Source organism: Barbus barbus (assembly GCF_936440315.1).
Source record: "Barbus barbus genome assembly, chromosome: 16".
In the NCBI taxonomy this organism is placed as follows: Eukaryota; Metazoa; Chordata; class Actinopteri; order Cypriniformes; family Cyprinidae; genus Barbus; species Barbus barbus.
Window position 1 is genome coordinate 19,170,682 of NC_136744.1, and position 19,503 is coordinate 19,190,184.

The following is a 19,503-nucleotide window of genomic DNA, read 5'->3' on the forward strand; positions in this document are numbered from 1 at the left end:
CCTGTGAGTAATATACGGCGGAGCAGAGCCGGGCTGAATGGACGTCTGGTAGTGTTTATGCGCAGGGTAGCTGTATCTGCACACAGCCCAGTCCCGCGGATGCCTCATACCCTCAGGCCTCCAGCACCTGCATAATGGAACAACAGAGAAGAAAGAAAGGGGGAAAGCGATCAAATGACAAGGGCTTGGGTTTCTCACTTCAAATGTTTCTTATTTTTTGACTTACACCATTTCATAAACATTTGTCTTATTGCGTGTTTGGCTGTTCTCCCCAACACTGGTCTTGGAAATTCGTGGAGGAAAACAAATTTCTGTGAAACGATTGGCGGGTGCTTTACACAATGATTTAATATAGCACTATTTTTTTCCCCCTCAGCTTTTTAGTCAGGGATTAAGAATTGGGGCAGGCGGGGGCAAGGAAGGAACGAGGGAAATAAATAAATATATAAAGGTGGCGGTTAATCTCGCTTAGTGCAGTGTGAACGCTGAGCAGTGCTGTGGCCTGACAAACATCTGCCTCACACACACCCGAGTAGGATCAGCTAAAGCGATTAGTGCGCTCACGTCAGCCTGTGGAGACGGGTGCCCGTTACAAAAGCCAGAACACCAGCCTTTCCTCCTACACTCCACCTGGAACACTGACACTGCAGCGAAAGAGAGCCCTTGCTCCGAAAGCAGCACAAGAACCGCCGTGCAAACGCTACCCTTTTCCAATGCGCATATGATCTTGTCTTTTTTTCCTTCTCTCAGAACAAAGCAACATGTAGCTCTGAGGATTGAACAATCTGTCGTGGTGCTAAAGCAGATGCTTATCACAGCCAGAGTTGTATCCGAAACTTCTTAATTAGCGTGTATGTAATGAAATATGCCATTCATTAAGGTGTAATTGTAATTTTACACTTGCTTTGTACCGAGACGGGGGCCTTGATGTGATAGCAGGTGACCTTTCCATTGCTGTGTATAAAGGGAGACTGTATCCTGCACATGCTTTAACAGTTAACCTCATTAAGGCAAAGGAGGGGCGATACTTTCTGAAAGGGGTCTCGACAACTTTCTTTTTTCACTTTTTCTCCTTTTCATTTTCACTTTTTTCCATTTAATTTCTGTTTTGTGTTCTTTAGTGCAAAAAATTTTATTAATCTGCATTTTCATCTTGTTTCCCAGTAAAATATCTAAGCATTTTTAAAAAACAAGATAAGTATATATACGATATTAAAACTTTGTTCATAATTTGCCCCCCCCCCAATAAATTATCGAAACATTTTTCAAATGAGATAGATTTAAGATATTAAGACTTTTTTCCATAATTTTTCGTCCCTAATAAAACTTCTCTTAAAAATCTCTTAAAACAAGTCGTAATATTTTGTATTTGTATTTTATAATTATATGTTGTATTAAATGCTCCTTTTCTTTTCTTTTCTTTTCTTTTCTTTTCTTGTCTTTTTACTTTTCTTTTCTTTTCTTTTCTGCCATAAACTTTACTTCTTTTATACCCTCTGCCTTCTTTCTCCATTTCCCTCACTTCCTTTTTTTCTTCTCCCTTTAATCTTGATGTTCAAATTCGAGTGTCCCCAGCCGTGGCGAAGGCAGCAATGCTCTGTGTGAGGCTGACTTGGTTCTCTGCCCTCATTTTTCAACATTGTGACTTGCCTCTTACATTTTGTTGCTCTTCAAACATGGCTAAGTAGCTGGTGATTTACTTTTTGGAGAACAATTTGGCCACATTATTTATGTATTTATATATTATAAAATGTAATTTAAAGCTTAAGTGTGTAATTTTGTAATTTTAGCATAACATATTACTCTGTTTGAGCAACCCAACCCTAAAAAACAACATTGGCCCAAATATTACTGTGAGTTTAGGGGCAGGGCAGTCGGTTTGACCAAACAATGGCACAGTTCGATAACCTGTTTGAAAACTGCTATTTAGTGGTGCAGAATGACAGTCATTAGTTTTCAAGCCACCTCTTCTTTTTTTTTTTGCATTCAGTTGATATTTATGTATTCATTGTCTCCCATACCACATGATAAAGCACCACAGTAAGAAATAACTTTGACGGTGAAGTTTCTCTGGGCATGTGTACAAGCCACATGGTGCGTTTGATAAAGAAAAATGATGTCAGCACTCTTCGGATTAGCTCACACCATAGGAATTAACATCAACATCCCAGCTCCTGCAGCACCCAGGATTCTCTTCTCTTTGATATCTAGCCTCTGCAGTTACAGGAGGAAAACACATCTGAGATGAGGAACACTCCCAATTCTGTTTCTCTTTTCGATCTGTGGGAAGGTAGTCTTTACCTCTGTGAATTACTGTGTTCTCCGTTGATAATAGCAGAGCCTCGGCCAGTAGTAACAGTGAACTAAAAAGTATTTCCAAGTTGAAATCTACGGGTGCTTTAAGTATTTAAACTTTAGTGAAGCTATAATTTGAAGTAGTTAGCTACACTACAAGTTACTAAGAAAAAGTAACCACTTTAAAGCTATTTTAAGGGACAATAACTTTTTAAATATATACACTACCATTCAAAAGTTTGGGGTTGGTAAGATTTACCAAGGCTTCATATATTTTGAAATATTGCTGCAAGTTTAAACACCTTTTTTATTTTAATATAACCATATATAAAAGCCATAGACCTTAGTCAGGTTAGATGCCATATTTAATTTAATGCGAATGAAATTAGACTGCGAGTATAGACTCAGTCTTTACAATGACACACACTGAATAAAAGTCATAGATCACATCATTTTTGCCAACTCAGTTGTCAAAACTGTTTTATGGTTGTTGTTTTTTTCTACTGAATGTTTTGTCTGCTGAACTATCGGCATGTTGTAATCAACAGTACAATCCATTGAACGCCCTTTACTTGTATCCCTCACAGACTTGTTTCCCTTCCTGTCAAAAATTAAACATGACACTACCCTGACTAAGGTCTATTATTTCAGCCTTAAATGTCACATTCTCTTTTAGAAATGTGATAATTTTTAAGGATTCTTTATGAATAGAAAGTTCATAAGAACAGCATTTATGTGAAGAATTATTTTTTTGTAACTTTATAAAAATCTTTACTATTATTTTTGATCAAATTAATGTGCCATTGCTGAATAAAAGTATTAAAATCTGATCTTACTGACCCCAAACGTCTGAACAGTAGTGTAACTGATTATATTCATTCATGTTTGCCTTTTTGTTTTTGTATTAAGTATTTATCTAGCACAAAACAATCAATGATCTTAATTAGTCACAGCAATTAACTTAAATTTACACACAAAACATCTAATAAACTAGAAAACAGCCTAAGTTGAAGTTGAAAACAGCAGCATATAAGTAAATATATCTCTACACAGACTCTAAAAATGCTATTCTGGGAGTTCTTTTCAGGTAATGAATCGGTGAATCGTTTAAAACAAACTGAATTTTCGTTCATCTGAATGAACCGATTCACAGAAATGAACCTGACTCTTGAACATTTGATTTTATTACCGCAGTTTGTTTGACTGTAAATTTGCGTACCTAATATGCGTCAGCCAAAAACTGATTCATAACAACAACAAAAAAACCTACGAAACAAAGCTGTTACTATAATATATCAGCCTCACTCTCAGTCAAATAATACAGCTTTGCCAAGAATTGCCTATATACTGGCACTTTGTTGTTGTTAATGGAGGTTTGCCATCAAGTTACTTTACTTTTTTTTTTTATTGTTGGCTCAGGTTAAGTTCAACACCCCTTTTGAATGGAGGGTGTTGAAACAAGCTGAAATATCCCTTTTATCCAAAAGTGCATTCATGAAGAGCACTGACTGTTCAATGCGGGACAGATGTGGTGATTCCTCTGGAAATATGTTTTTTGTGTGGAAGGGAAATGAAAGCTAAGGCTGGGATGTTCTTCATCTCACTTCTGGAGGTGAAGAGGCTGAGGATTGTGCATCTGTGTTGTGTTTATGCCAATGACAGCTTGCATTGTGATAGGGGTCAGAGTTGGACACTATGCCAAAGCTGATAGTCAAGGACACAGCATACATTTGAGCGCACATGTAGTCTTGTAACCTATTGATTTTAGAAACTTTGCTCACTGAAAATTGTCTTTTTGGACTTCAAAGATTTAGGTTTTGTTCATTGTGATATGTGTGCAAAAGTATGGCTAGAACATTATTATTTCACTTTCTATGTTCCACAGTGAAAAAAAAGCTTGACTTGACTTTAAAAACCATTTGAAATTATTACGCATATGTTGCCATAGCAGTCAAGATATCCTTTGTCAGTTACTCACCAATAAAAACAAACATCTGAATCATTAAATGCACAGACATGTTTGCTACCCTTGACAGGAAGCTATATGATTACAAAAGATGTTTTCTGTTATCCTGCCAGGCCATGCAGCCATGATGAATGAGTGTAATATACAGTGCATCAAGAGTGGACACATGCATTAATGGCTCTCAATAATTTGAGCAATACATTTCAAATGCTACTTTCACGCAGAGGCTGATTGTTTCTGAATGATTTAATCTTGAGTTGTGCCCCCCCCCCCCATTCGTGTCAGCAAACAGGAAAACAATGTGCTCATTTGAATAATATCACAAATTGTGTAGTTCCTGGCAGTCCCGGTCTGTGCCGTGTGAAGAGTGCCAGCCCTCAGGGTCTGAGCGAACTAAAACAAATCGCTGCATTGCTTACACAATTACAAACCTGCATACTATTCATCTGCACAGGATATGCGAATTACTTATCTGAATGCGTCTCCAGATATTATCACTAGCACACATTGTTGCACAGATTGAGATGTGTGAGATATAGGCTTTCGGTGTGCATATGCATAAGAGAAATCTAGCTGGCATAATAGGAACATCATTTTAATATAGAGACTGACAAAGATCAGTTTTATATTATATATTGTCAAATACGACAGTATAAAATCTTGGAAGATCCAAAATTAACCCGTTTCCTTTTTCCTTTTTTCTTTTTTTTACTGAGCCAGTTAGAAAGATTCAGAACGGTGGTTTGAATCAGGCTCATTTATCCAGTGAATTAGTCCAAGCCTTTACTGACTCACTCACTGAATAATTTTTTTAGTTCTTTTGGATTAAAAATTAAATGAGCACCATTATAGTGGTGTTAAGTTTATGCTTATATGTTTTTTTTTTTCTTTTTTTAACTTTTTTTTTAGAAATGTTTTAGAAATATTCAACCAAATCTACAATGTGAATTGATCCTTCAGCTTGTTTTCCCTCAGACATCTGAAAAAAGTCACTTGGATACAAAATGTTTCATATTTTGGAGCCAATAGCTTCCTAGTAGTTGTTCTGGTCTGGATGCCTGGAAGAGCTTGAGAACGATTGGGGTGGAGGCTGAACTCAAACAAAGCCCTGAATTATCAGAACATACTATCTCTTCCAGCTGCACTGATTATATGAATTTTTCTCATTTATTTGCTGGTGATTTAGGGCGTTCATGATGTTGGTGTTGCTCACTGGCAGAACTATCTGGAGTTGATTTACGGATGCAGTCTGTTGGATAGAAAATCTGAGCCTATTATGATTCTGCCCAGACCAACATTAAAATGTGTATTTATTGCACTTCCAGTTTTTATGTGTGATCCGTAGCAGGCGGTGTGCACCAGATTGGATGCTCTCATTTGACAAAGCTCCATTTTGCTTGTATCTGACAGCAGCCATCCCGACGCATTACATCCAGCGTACTCGTACTACTCCTCCAATCATATATTTTCATTCTTTTCTTCCAACTCTGAGTTCTTTATAGACTTCATAAAGAAAAGACGGATGTTCCAAGTTTCTTGGTTTCCCCCACCCTAGACTCCCCAGGTTGGGTCCCGGTGCCACCTTTGGTTCAAGGCCCCCAGAAGGACCCACAGATGTGGGGCGGTGTTCACTCTCTCAGAACTGCTGTAACTAAGCAATTAAGTTCTGAGATGATAGGGAAGTTTTATAGTGTCAGTAAGGATGTCTCTGAATGTCTACAAGGAAAGAGGAATGTGGTATGCATTTTAAAGCAGCAGGGCATTCAAGAGCTGAATGAAAATGATTCCATCTCCAGCGAGGCCTCCTGTAGCCCCACACCTTCAGAGGAGGAGAGCTTGAAAGACATCCAGACTGAGTTTAAGGCCTTTGCACTTGTGTTAATGAAGCACAGAGAGGGAGGGAGAAGGGGCCTCTGATATGTGTTTAATTAGCAGAGGGTCTAGCAAACTGACTATTAAACTTCTGATTACGGTGTGGAATTTCACTTAAAATAAGGAGTTCAAGAACTCTTTGAATGGAAGTGATGGCAGGAATAGGACAGTTGTTCAAGTTGGTAGCTCTTCTCGGTTCTCATTTTATATTGTAGAATTGTATATTATTATAAAAAATAATTTTTAAACATTTGTTTTAAATTGTTTCATAATGTTATATTCTATATTTGTTGTATATATATTTTATTTTTATTATCATTTTTTTTGTAGTAACCATAATAATAATATAATTTTATTTATTGATGAATTCAATATTTTTATGCTTTGTGACAATTTTTTCATTACAATTAAGCATGTTTTTTTACCAATTTTCTTCAATTTAATTAGTAACATGTTTATACTTAATTGTGGTGTTTTATGTTGTGCCTAACTTATGAAAGAAAATTGACTAATTTAAAAATTAAAAAAATGAGAATGTATTCATTTTATATTATACGGTTTTATTTATTAAATTATAATATTTTGAAATGTTAAATATATATATATATATATATATATATATATATATATATATATATATATATATATATATATATATATATATATATATATATATATATATATATATATATATATATATATATAAATATTGTATTTTTATTTTTTGTTATAAATATGTATTGTTGTAATAATAATAATATTAATAAGTTTTATTCATTTATTTTTGGCAAGATTTTTACTTTGACATTTTCATTACAATTAAGCACATTTTACCTCAAATTTCATTTTTGTAATGTGAAATAACATTGTTTGATTAGTAAAATATATATACCTAGCAGTGTTTTATTTTCTGCCTTTAACTTATCAAAGAAAATTGTCTTGATGCATCATGTTAATGAGAATTAAGGGGGAAATTTGTATAATTATCATAAAATTAGAATTTCTGGTTCTAAAAATGGGTTTCATTTCTCTGGGGGTGGGGGGGGTGTAACAAGACTTGAATACATTTTTGTAAGATTAATATGACTGCTTAGAGTTTTGGAGCCAAGTTGTAATGCTTAGCATTACGACACATTCAGCTATAAAGGTTAAGTGTCACAAGCTATCCACTGACGTTCTCAGATATTTCACACATGCACGAGCACAGTTTCAACTGTTTTGAGAGGCAAATAGCTGCATGAGCTGCAGCAGATTGTTGTACCGTCCAGACCCAGATACCAGAGAGTGAGTTATTCCCTGCACCGTGACCTGATTAATTGAGAACGTCTGAGGTTGTCTGTGGGTTGTGTTCAGGCTCCAGTCGCCGCCCCAACCTCATCCATCTCAAATGCTTGTGTCTAAAGGTTAGCCTCCGAACGCTGACCCCTCGCCTCAGCTGCAGACAAAAAGTCAGTGTGCTTAAGTTGATTGAATGAGAGAGAGCAAGAGAGTGAGTGCAGGATCAAGAGAGAAAGATAGCGCCCAAGCCAGCGAGAGACAAAAAGAGGCAACATTTAGACAGCTGCACGCGTAGCGCCATGTATCCATGTCTGTCAAAGGAAGATATTTCTGTCTCCTTAGTGCGGCCCGCAGGCTTCCAAGCAGGCCATGTCATCACCGTCACCCTGCTGTCATTGGCTAAAAAGGCCCGGCTGCTTGCGTGCCTGAAGTACAGCGTGTGCTGGAGTTAAGAGCTCTGCTAGCCAGGGCCTAATTGGAGTGCGTCAGTCAGGCAGCTTGACTCATCGAAAATTACTGGGAGCAGTGCATTTAATAGGAAAGCAGAGAGGAATGACAATAAGGTCATGATACCACCACATCCAATGGCAACGATCACATTCCAGGGCTGAGGTGCATGTACGCAATGATAGACGGTCACATGGCGCTGAGAATGAGCCCTGTCGTATACATACAGTCAGGCTCCAAAAATAACACTTGTGCCAAATGCAAGTAAAACTTGGCTTTACGTGAGTAAAAAAAAAGTCACTCACCAGTTGGACGGGTGCTTCATTAGGAGCGGCAACATAATATGCGGTTTAAATTGAGTTGAAAGAAGAGTCTGACCATCGCTGATGTAAGAGACGTGAGCAAACTGAATCAGCCATCAACTAAAGAAAACATCTGTTCCGACTCGGAGGTCTTCTAACTTCATCCATAGTCATTGGAAAATGTTAACTCTTATGTTGACTTGTTACATGCAACTCATAACAAATAATAATAATAATAATAAAATATATATTAAATTTTTTACATTTTAGATTTTTCAATAATTTCATATACAGTACATATATATTTATTTATATATATGTATTATTTATTGTTATGAATGTTATTAGTAATGGTTTTTAAATATATTTGTGTGCAGAGGCATATTGTGAATAATATTTAATATTAGTATATTAGTTTATTAGTATTAGTATATTTATTACTTTTATAATTATTTTAGTTTTTTTAAATACATGTGTATAGGCCTATTGTGTTTATTTATATATATATATATATATATATATATATATATATATATATATATGACACAAAGTACAAATGATTTGCAACGCCCGCTTTGTCACATCCAGCGTGGACAGCTGCAAGCTATTAGTTTATTTCTTTTTTTTTTTGGTTAGTAGAAGTTATGAATGGCTGGCGAGCTAAAAATTTAGTAGCCAAATTGGCTGATGAGTGAAAAAGTTAAATTCAAACACTATAATATAAATGTATATATTATTTGAATTCCTCACTGTATTTTTATTTTTGACCTTGGAATTATTTACCTTTGTTAAATTTATATTTATATTAAAATCTCGTTTGCAGTCCCTCTGACATCCAAAATGTGCCAAAGTATCAGTGACATCTGAACTGTGGGAGCCGAATTCAAATCAAAGCAAAATGCTGAGAGATTTCTTGTCAGACTGCCAGCGCCTCTCACATGCCGAAGGTTAGATTGATGGCCTGAACCTGCTGTTGACTTGTATTTGATGGAGCTCCCAGCATGCATTTCACAAAGCTTTTCATTGACGTTTGGTTCTGTAGATTTCTTGTTTTCATGTAAATGTGAGTGTGAACACGCAAACCAGAATCCAATATCACATTACATGTGATGTCATTTGGAAGGCACATACATGACACATTTTTTGTATTCGGTGCTTCCTAGAGATTGCCTCGTAACCTCATGGCACACATGCTTTCGCGGTGAAACGTGAGGTGTGTGTTTATGTTCTTTAGGTTAACATGGTTATCTGTGGAGGAAACCTGGCCTGCTGGCTCTGTTCTGATGAGCTGACTTCACTCCGCAGCTGCAGAAATATTCTCTCTCACTGAGCTGCAGGGACATGCCAGTATTTTCATTCCTAACTTCAGGCATTTCCGAGCTCTAACAAAGGGAGAGTTGGGTGATGAAACTAGGGTGGAAGCTGTTTTCCAAAAGCACCAAATAATTTTTCTGTGTGAGCAGTGGATGCCTATTTCCACAGAAGCCTTATTAAGGTTTGTTAAGAAACATTTCATGTGGTTTCTTCACAGTAAACATTGTTTCTGTATGCTTTTTCTTATAGATTTATTTGAGTTTTAGCTTCCTGACACAAATATTCCACCAAGTAGAGAAGACTGCAACTTCTTGTCACACAGGAAAGGTTAAATATTGCGTAAAAGTGAAGTAAAAAGTGTGACAACATTAGTCCAAATGCCACATCAGCATATCTATTCCCTCCATTTAACACTACTGTAATTTTTTTTTTAAACTGGCGGTATTGGAAAATTACAAGCTAGCGACTCAAGTCACCATCTTCATTTTTAATCCTTTTGGAAACTGCTTCCCTCCTGTCTGATGCTGGTGGATCGGCCCAGAGTAACACTGCTTGCCTAAACCGGAATCCCACAAATTTTCGTCGAGTTACGCTCAATCATCTCCCATTGACCACTGGGAAGGCTCCTGCTGAGGATTGACAGGGAGAGCCTTTGACAGGCGGATACCAATAAACAGGGAATTGCCCTTCCAGAGAAAATAGCTCTGTAATTGTTAGGTACGTTCAAGCTCGGCCGCAAAGAAAAGGCTGGAGTGGGCCTGTGCATTTTTCTGCCCTGCGTCAGGGTTGTGGATGTGTCAGCAAGCCCCTCGCTCTTGTGCGCATGGCTGTGGCTGTCTGCTCGACTTGGCCCGCTTGTGGAGGCCCAGCTGAATGCTTAGTGGTTGGCAGACTTGGACGCTTGCCTGTATAACTGGAGTTTGAATGAAAGGGGCCTTGTGAACTTTTGGGCTACTGTGGCATTTTCCAGCTGCTGAGCAAAGTAATTAAAAATCTTTAGCTATATTGCTGAAACGTGTAGAGTTACAGTGCTTGGTTTGCTGGAAACACATTGTGGGACTAGTTTCAATCTTGATTCTTGTTTCTTTCTCTTGATTTTTGTTCCTGGCTCTCTCTGGTTTCATATGCACACATTTGCATCATTGGATCTTTAACTCAGTCAATCTGTTTACTGCCAGTGATGCTTTTTAAATGTGTTTTTCAGTTGTTTCCCACTGTCTGATTGAGAAGAAACTGTTTTGTTCTTAGATTGAAACTCATCTGCAGTATCCAGGATTTATATGAAGATGATGACCAGTAGAATTAAGCATTTGATAACAGGTTTTTAATCAATGGGATTAACTCATCATTTATCTCATATAGAATACACTTCGTTATTTATACAGCATAACCTTAATAATACGGCTTATAGGCTATCTGCACAAAATGCCCCGAATGCATGAACGTGTCTACACGGCTCTGATTGAACTCCACGCATTCTTCACGCATCAATGTGCAGAAACATGGCAATTAAAGTAAAAATTCACAGCGTTTTATTATAATATTGTTCTCATTATAATGTTATGTATATGACAGCTCCAGTCATAGTTATTAATATTCTGCTTTGTTGTATGTGCTGTTCGCGCTGTGCGCTGAAGAGATAATCACCATAGTAGGCCTACTACAATGAAGCGCTTTCTTGCAGTGTGACTCACTAAATGTATCTTATACAAGATAAATAATATACAATATATATAAACCGGCTGAAATGTTTTGAAATCACTTGTATCCTACCTGATCAAAAATACCCAGTCTTTCACTCTGCCTGTGTCAATTTGAGTCCCTGCCGCCAAAATGCTACTCTGTCGGTGTCACGGATTATGGAAAGTGAAACTTAAATCTATAGGGGTGGTTGGATTTATTCACGCACTAGTATTCACGCACTAGTATGGCCACAAAAGTGAGTACACCCCTAAGTAAAAATGTCCAAATTGGGCCCAAAGTGTCAATATTTTGTGTGGCCACCATTATTTTACAGCACTGCCTTAACCCTCTTGGGCATGGAGTTCACCAGAGCTTCACGGGTTGCCACTTTACAGGTTGCCTTCACAGGTTGCCTTCACAGGTTGCAACCTTAGGGGTGTACTCACTTTTGTGGCCAGTGGTTTAGACATTAATGGCTGTGTGTTGAGTTATTTTGAGGGGACAGCAAATTTACACTTATACAAGCTGTACACTCACTACTTTACGTTGTAGCAAAGTGTCATTTCTTCAGTGTTGTCACATGAAAAGATATAATAAAATATTTACAAAAATGTGAGGGGTGTACTCACTTCTGTGAGATACTGTGTATATATATATATATATATAGCTAAAATTCTAAAACATCTACAATTTTTTTTTCTCTATGAAATCGGTCTATATCAAAATCTGTGTCCTATAACATAGAAAAGCATGTAACTGTTACCCTGCAGACTGACATTAGCTTTTTCTTCTTCACTAATGACCCTCTTAGAGTGTATCTTGCCTACTACAGTTACTGAGTAAATTAGAGCTGCGGAAAACATGGTGACAGATGTCTTGCATCACTCTCATGTGATTGGCTGTGAGTTTTTTATTGTCTGTGTGAAGTCTCATTACCCACTGCCCCTGGAAAAGAGCCTAATAAGGCATACAACAGTCTGCAGTCTCTATTGAACTGTACAGAGAAAAATAAAGGTCTGCACCACATGTGAAGACACCTGCTTGCTAATTTGTATGTCCACAGAATGCTCGTGTTGTGCCTTTTTTTCAATCAGAGCAAATATATGCTCAGATTTTGATGTGGAAAAACAATTGGGAAAAAAAGATGTCCCTCCAGCGGGTTGAGCGCTAAATGAATTATTCAGATCTGCATGTTGTGTGTTTTGCCGGCCCATTCTGCTTAATGGCATCTTTTATGGCATGCATCAGAGACGACTCCAGATGCAAGACAGCCTCGACATTCCAGCTTTCTGCATTGCCTCACTGTGTGCCTGAGAAGCAAAGCTTAAAATGCTGGAATTCATTTAACTTTTAGTGTCCCCTTAATAAACGATTCGCAAATCAATGGCTGCTTTTGTCATGTAATTTGTTTCCGTGCTCAGTTTTGTGATAATGTTTTGCAAGCAAGGCTCTTTGGATCAATATGAGATTGAGGGGAAAACACAAGCCTGGCTTCTATTTTTCTCTTCAAATATTTGGAAAATGATGCAGTTGGTGCATTATCTCATCCAGAACAATTTAGCTTCCTCATGGAATGCTAGTTTTGGTTCAGATTGGAACAACAGAAGTGTATTTGAACATGCAAATGAAAGATTCATATTGAAATCTATTATAAGTCTGTTTACATGCTTGATTATACAGTGATTATTCTTAATGATGTGTAAGTTAATGTAAATGCCTTAAGCTAAACTTTTATCTTGTAAAGGTCATAACCATTTAGACAAAACAGCAAAACATGCACATCTTGACTTTTAAACCACAGAAAAACCTCTAAATTCGAAATCTGGTTTTCTTGCATTGTCGGTTTTTATAATGAGCTGGATTTCGAGTCATCAGCGCTTTGTTTTGCATGTAACAGCACTCATCGGCGGTGTGCTACACCTCTGTATGTGTGTGTTTTCTATCTTTGTGTTTGTGTCTGTGTTGTGCCTGGTCTTTCCTCAGCTGCACCTGCACTAATTGTAAGTGTACAGCTGTGATGTGTGCTCCAGCTGGGAGAGCTTGTTGAGCTGCCACGCAAACCCAGTGAGCTAAACACCCCAGTAAGTCCCTCCTTGACTCAGCTAATGAGTGTGGAGCACAGACAATGCACCCCAATCCAGTAGCCCATCTGAGCGCCACTGCAGTCCAAGAACCGGAGGAGGTCAGCTATAGACGGCTCGCAGTTTGTGCTCCGTGACCGTGAAAGTGTGGATAATCAAGCCTTTGCTGTCTCGGCCTCCTGTATCCTGACGGTGTCTTTCCTTTATTGTTAGTATCAGTCCATCTCATGGGTTTCTCTCACGCTGAGTGACTCCAGATCAGTCATCCAGCCTGAAGGTCATATTTTCTTCATAAGTAAATGATACTCGCTTTGTCACGGTTTCATGATCATGCAGGGTTTTTGTATTCATTATTATTAGTTGTTCTTATAAAATTTGACTCATTGTTTTTTAAATGTTTCAGAAAGACATGCATTTATTATTGTTTATAAAAAATATTTATAAATGCTTTTTTAATTTTAATTTATTATAGATTTTTTTCCATACATTTATTTTATTTTATTTAAAATATATATTTTTTTATCATGATGCTGGATGTTTCATCAGATGTGGGTTTCGATAACCTAATTGTGCCAATTAAAACAGTAGTAGCCCATTGAAATCTGGAGCAGTAGCAGTCCTTATGGAATAACCTATAACATCCTCGTGTCTAAACCTTATTTCGGTAAGTCCTTGGGCATCGTGTCCGGAACAACACTGGCAGATGTTCTCTGAGTAGGACGTTAATGTGCACTTCACATTTTGTCTGTTCTCAAATTCTTAATGCAAGTACTGTAGAGCATTTTGTTAATTAAAAGGACATGTCCAATTTCATTTTACTCAAAAATAAGAAAATAAATGAGAAGGTCACAGCGGGCCAACCAGATTTGAGTGTAATTTAATAGCATACTGTGTGGAAGTTGTTATTATTTTTATCATCATCATCAATTACAATATTCTGGTATATCAAAAGTGGTATGTGGGTATTAGAAAGTCAGTCAGGATAAACAAGTCCATTAATAGTCAAAGCATGATCCCATTAGGATATCAGTAGTTTTGCTTTTCCAAAAACTGACTTGAAATATTCATATGAAATTACAGCTAGATGGGTTCGTAGGGGTTGATAGCAGGAATTCAAGCAATAAACACCTAATAGACCCTGCACTCCAGTCGCATGTGGAGGCCAGAGAATCAGACAGATCGTCACTTTTCCCTTTAGATTATAAATCCATTTATTCAGGCTCAGTGACAGATGCATGACATGATACGGATGGTGGACCTGTAGAAGCTGATGAAAAAGATGAACAAAGACAGAAAGTTTTATATGAACAGATTATTGCTGCCTCCAAGTCATGTCAGAATTATCGTGTTTACAAGAAGAACGCACATGTGTCGTCAGTGCCAATGGGGAATCCGGGATTTTCATTGAACCCTGACTTTTTGAGTCAAGGATGTGTCCAGTAAATAATCACAGTGGATGATATAGCTGGAGTGAAGAATGTTGACTGTACAATTTAGTACTGTACGTTTCTTCATCTTGCTACATTAGTGCTAAAAAAGCTTCCAGGGTTTGTCTGCAAATTATGTTTTTTTTTTTCTCCAGAACATTTAATGTTGTGAATTAAAAGTTGTAAAATGACTTTCAAACTCATACGATGTTGTGTGTTAAAACCCATTGTGTGATTTATTCTGTAGTTGGTAATCTGTGTTGTGGTCTAGACAGGATATAAATGTTTGTTGTTGTTACTCAAACCACGCCCCCTTCGCATACATTAAGTAAGGAATAAATTACAGTCAGCCTGTCGTTATTGCAACATACTGTAAACCCTGACAGGGTGATCGGGACCCTGAAGGCTCCTTAACCAATAAATGGGTTTTTATTTTTAGTCTTACTGTTTATTTGGTGTGCTGGTTGTGACATCATAGAATGGCAAAGAATACTCATGAATATTAAGTCATGAACAGAGAGTTTATCACCATCTCTTATTGCTTTGGTATTTTATGTGTTCGAAATGAATATTGTTTCTACATCTGATGCTGTCAGTGACAGGTTTCGTTGACCTTTCAGCATTATTATAGGTTACTAAAGAGAATTGTCATAAAAAGTTAATTATTTTGTTGTTACATTAAAACATCAGCATTAAGTAGACCAACAGTTTAAACAAACTTAAAAATGTAAACAATTTTTAGGTGGATATCTTGGGGTGGTCAGTTTGTTTAAATCAGTTGTCGGATTAACAATTTTTATGTTATTAAAGACCTAAATTAGCCTAAATTTGGCTGTTTATGAAAAATATTACAATTGCTATATACGGTAATACCGTATATAATATAATAACGGTTAGATTGTCTCCTATACTAGCTGATAAATGCCACTGATCAACAATGGTACATGATCCCATGTGTAGAATAAGCCTAAACGTGTGCTTCCTTTATTTACCAGTGTGACATTATCAAGCAGGGAAGGTACAGAACGGGGGATTATGAATACTGAGAACAACGTATGTAACCGTGCACACCATTTACTTTGGCAAAGGATTTATATAACGTGTTGTTTTTTTAACTTCCAGATCACTTCTATGATTGATGAGGATATGTGAGTGAATTTGCCAAACACTGAACAAAGAAATCTACTGCATCCTCCGGTAAGCGCTTTGACTGATGATCCTTCACTGCTCATTTCTGCTAATGATTGTTCACCTAATCGCAGATTTGCACACACATGTGCCGCTCGCATGGTGTTATCTTCAAAACAACTTTCCCAAATTAACTCGAATGGCGTAATTGGTGCTAAAAACGGGAAAGCTCGCACGCTATCGTGTCAGACGCTCATATTTCTTGAGCACAGTCAAACGATGAATTTATTTAGTGTTTTTGAGCAGCAACAGAACACTCTGTATAACATGAGTCATAATTAGCAGCGGGGCCTCTCAAATCACTCACTGCTTTGTTGTTCCCCCTTACAACGTCAGTGTCAGGTTTTTTACGTGATTATTAAAGGCAGGCACAATTACTGAGATGTGAGATTCTTTGGAAAAATAATCAGTTTTAGCAGGCAGTCGGAGACATTTGTCTAAACAGCACATGTGGCATGAAGTGTTTCATCCTGAGCCTTTAATACGTTCACCGCTTTCTCCCTGGTCTTGTGTACTGATGAGACATGGAACAGCTCAAAGGTGAATTATTATTTTTTTTTTTAGTAGCATCTACATTATGCTAATGAGTTTGCAAGGAGGCGGAGCCATAAAGGCCAGATTGCCAGGAGAAGAGAAGCCTGTAAATTATGGATGCAAACTGCCATTTCTGCCAGGGCAAAGAAAAGAGAGGCGCTAGGAGAAACCACAAGTCATGCATATCAGATTATCCTTCCTTTACCCCTCCCTCTCCCTCACTTTTACTAAATTTTCTTATCATGCTTCTTGAGCAAACTTGCACACACAATCTGGGCTGTGTATCTCCAGTCACATGAGGGCCAGAGGTGCTGACGAGCTGGAATGCTTGGTCTGGTATTTCCTGATGCTCACACACACATGTACACAAACACACACTGGCGTAAACATAAGGGGCAGGCTATATATTTGTGGATGGGTTCATGTTTGACTTGGTGGCAGAGCGAGTGGCAGAATGATGAAACACAGATGTTTTTTTCTTGTAGAGGATTTTACAAAGGAACCATATGGTTTTCAGTTGATTTTTAGAGACTTATTATTATTTACTGCAGACAAAATGTATTGCTTTTCAAACGTTTTGGATCAGTAAGATTTTTTGTTTGTTTATTTTTGAAAGAAGTCTCTTATGCTCACCAAGGCTGCATTTATTTGATCTAAAATATTATTGCAATTTAAAATAACATAATTTCTATTTTTATTATTTGTAAAGTGTAATTTAATCCTGTGATAGCAAAGCTAAACCTTTAACAGCTGTTACTCCAGTCTTCTGTGTCACATGAGCCTTATAAATAATCATTCTGATCAATTCTTATTTCTTCTTCTTTAATGTTAATTTTGATACATTTTTCAGAAACCTTGCTGATAAAAAGTGTTCTTTGCTTTCAAAAGAAAACAAAATCTCCCGACTCCAAACTTTTAAACGGTGGTGTGGGTGTGTATGTCTATATATGTATGCATTTCCTTAAGTAGGTAATTAACATCCTCTCTGATAAAGGCACTTTATAAATCTTATTTACAAAAAGATTGTATGAAAACTTACCATCTGCTCTGGCAAGTGACCGGCAATTATTTTGTTGAACTGAAAGATTATGAATCATTTTGTTTTGTAATTGGACACAATCTTCACCAAAGGGGGAAAAAAGTCAGTCTATATGAAATAATTGAATAATTCCAAGGCTAATTAATTGCTGCATGCATTATAAAAGCCATTCACAAGGTAAAATCTTTAAGATAAATGAATAAAATGTTCTTAAAAAGGTCTATTTTCAACCTTCACTCTAGTTTGTCAGTGATTCATTCTGTTCTGTTTTGTTCCCACCTTCACAAATGGGGGGAATTTACGGTAGTGGTGGGTTTCAGCGAGATCAGGTCAGAAGTGGGTGGATCTCTGTGAAAGTATATGTGTTTGTGGGGAATAATGGAGCCATTCTTCAGCTCTATGGAAGCCGTTGTACAGTGGCGTGTGGTGGACCTGCCAGAGGCACTGGGGTCTCCTTAAAATAGCTCCAACCCTCGAATGTCAGAGGCAAATCTGAGACTGCGCACTGAACACTGGCCATTTGACCGAGAGCATCAAAGAAATCTGTATGAAGTCCTTGAGATTTTTGCCGCAACCAGGAAAACATCCAGTCGTAATAAGTTAATCATGTTTTGATTTTGATCTAATATTGAAAAGTGGCAGTCTTTTGACATTTGTGCAGGAATAAATTTCTGTATCATACCACAAACCCACAAATCTGTGTGCATGCATGGCAGGCAGATCCAGTAAACTGCCCATCAGGATGTTTGTTTAGCAATGATTCAAAAGGTCATTTAATTGGACTATGCTGTTAGGATTATTTTTGCTATAATCAGAATGATTTCATACATGTTTGACATGGGTTCATGATTTCAGTGATTAATTTGACTGCATCTTGCACAGTAGCAGAAAGCTCAGAGAGAACAGAAGCAGGGACCAATCCGGTCTGCCCATGAGTGGCACAAGTAAACACAACTAACATTTGAAATAAATCAGATTATTTTTTTCTTTCCTTTAGAAACCACGCATCTCTAAAGAATCCAATCAGCAGGGTTAATGCTGTTCTTCTGATATTTTTTAGTAGACCATTATGTTGCTCGATTCTCAAAGCCGGTTGAATAAATTTGTTTAGGCAGTGTGCAGTATTTCACCTCTGTCTTATTTACTAACCACCCGCAATCTAGTTTTACCAGACTTTGTGTTATTTTTAGGCCATGCATTAAAAGAATGAATTCAGTTGGGTTCAGTTTTGTTTGGACCCCAAACATTCTTCAACATATCTTGTTGTGTGTAATGCAGAAGTCATACAGATTTGGAATAACATGAGGTTAAATGATTTTAAGTGAACTATCTCTTTAAAATAAGAGAAATTTACTTGAGAATCAATATTGCATAACATTTTACCTGTAAAATTAGACAAATATTTATTAAGAATAGGATTTAGATTGTACATTGTTCACTTAAGCTAGTTAACGTTGCACCATTGCGCCATTACTGCTCACAGAAAGCTGGTGGTAAACTCAATTTTGTTTACATTTTTTATTGATTGCATTTCTTCATGTGATGATCAAATGATGGAGAAGTGCATTGGAACTTTCTATATATCCATATGTGTAGACAAACTTACTTTTGTCATTTTAAAGAACTGATTTAGTTGTCTGCAGTGGTGGAGCGATAGTCCCAGTAAAGTATGTCAGATTGTGGTAGTCTGTCGTGTCACCTCGAACCATGTACAAGACAAATCCAGCCATGCAAATTGTGTTCAGTACAGATTTTTTGGTGTGCTTTTACCATTACCTGCATTGCACAAGTTGTAGGCCTATAGCTTTAAAACAGTGCAAACAAACAAATGATACTATCAGTGTGTGCAGCTTCTATTTTGTCCTTCACCTTCTGGCAAAGTTGATTTTGTGACAGTAGTATGACCATGTTAATGGTATAATAAAGGATACTGTAACAATTTGAACAACAAATGAATTCCCGGTAGGGCCGCCAGTGTTGCCGCCAGTGTTGCTTCACCCTGTGCCCAGGTGAGTGTAATCAATGGCCGAATGGTTCATAAATAACACACTTGATTTCTCAGGCTCAGCGCTTGGCC

General features: G+C 37.2%; 1 protein-coding gene across 1 annotated transcript in view; it reads left to right on the plus strand.

Moving 5' to 3' along the window:
- Nucleotides 1-19,503, plus strand: part of LOC306882786 (zinc finger MIZ domain-containing protein 1-like) — a 134,277-nt gene that overhangs the window by 39,628 nt on the left and 75,146 nt on the right. The window contains exon 3 of the mRNA XM_079437672.1: nucleotides 15,788-15,862. The gene's annotated coding sequence lies outside the window, so the exon portion shown is untranslated. The remainder of the gene's footprint in view (nucleotides 1-15,787; nucleotides 15,863-19,503) is intronic.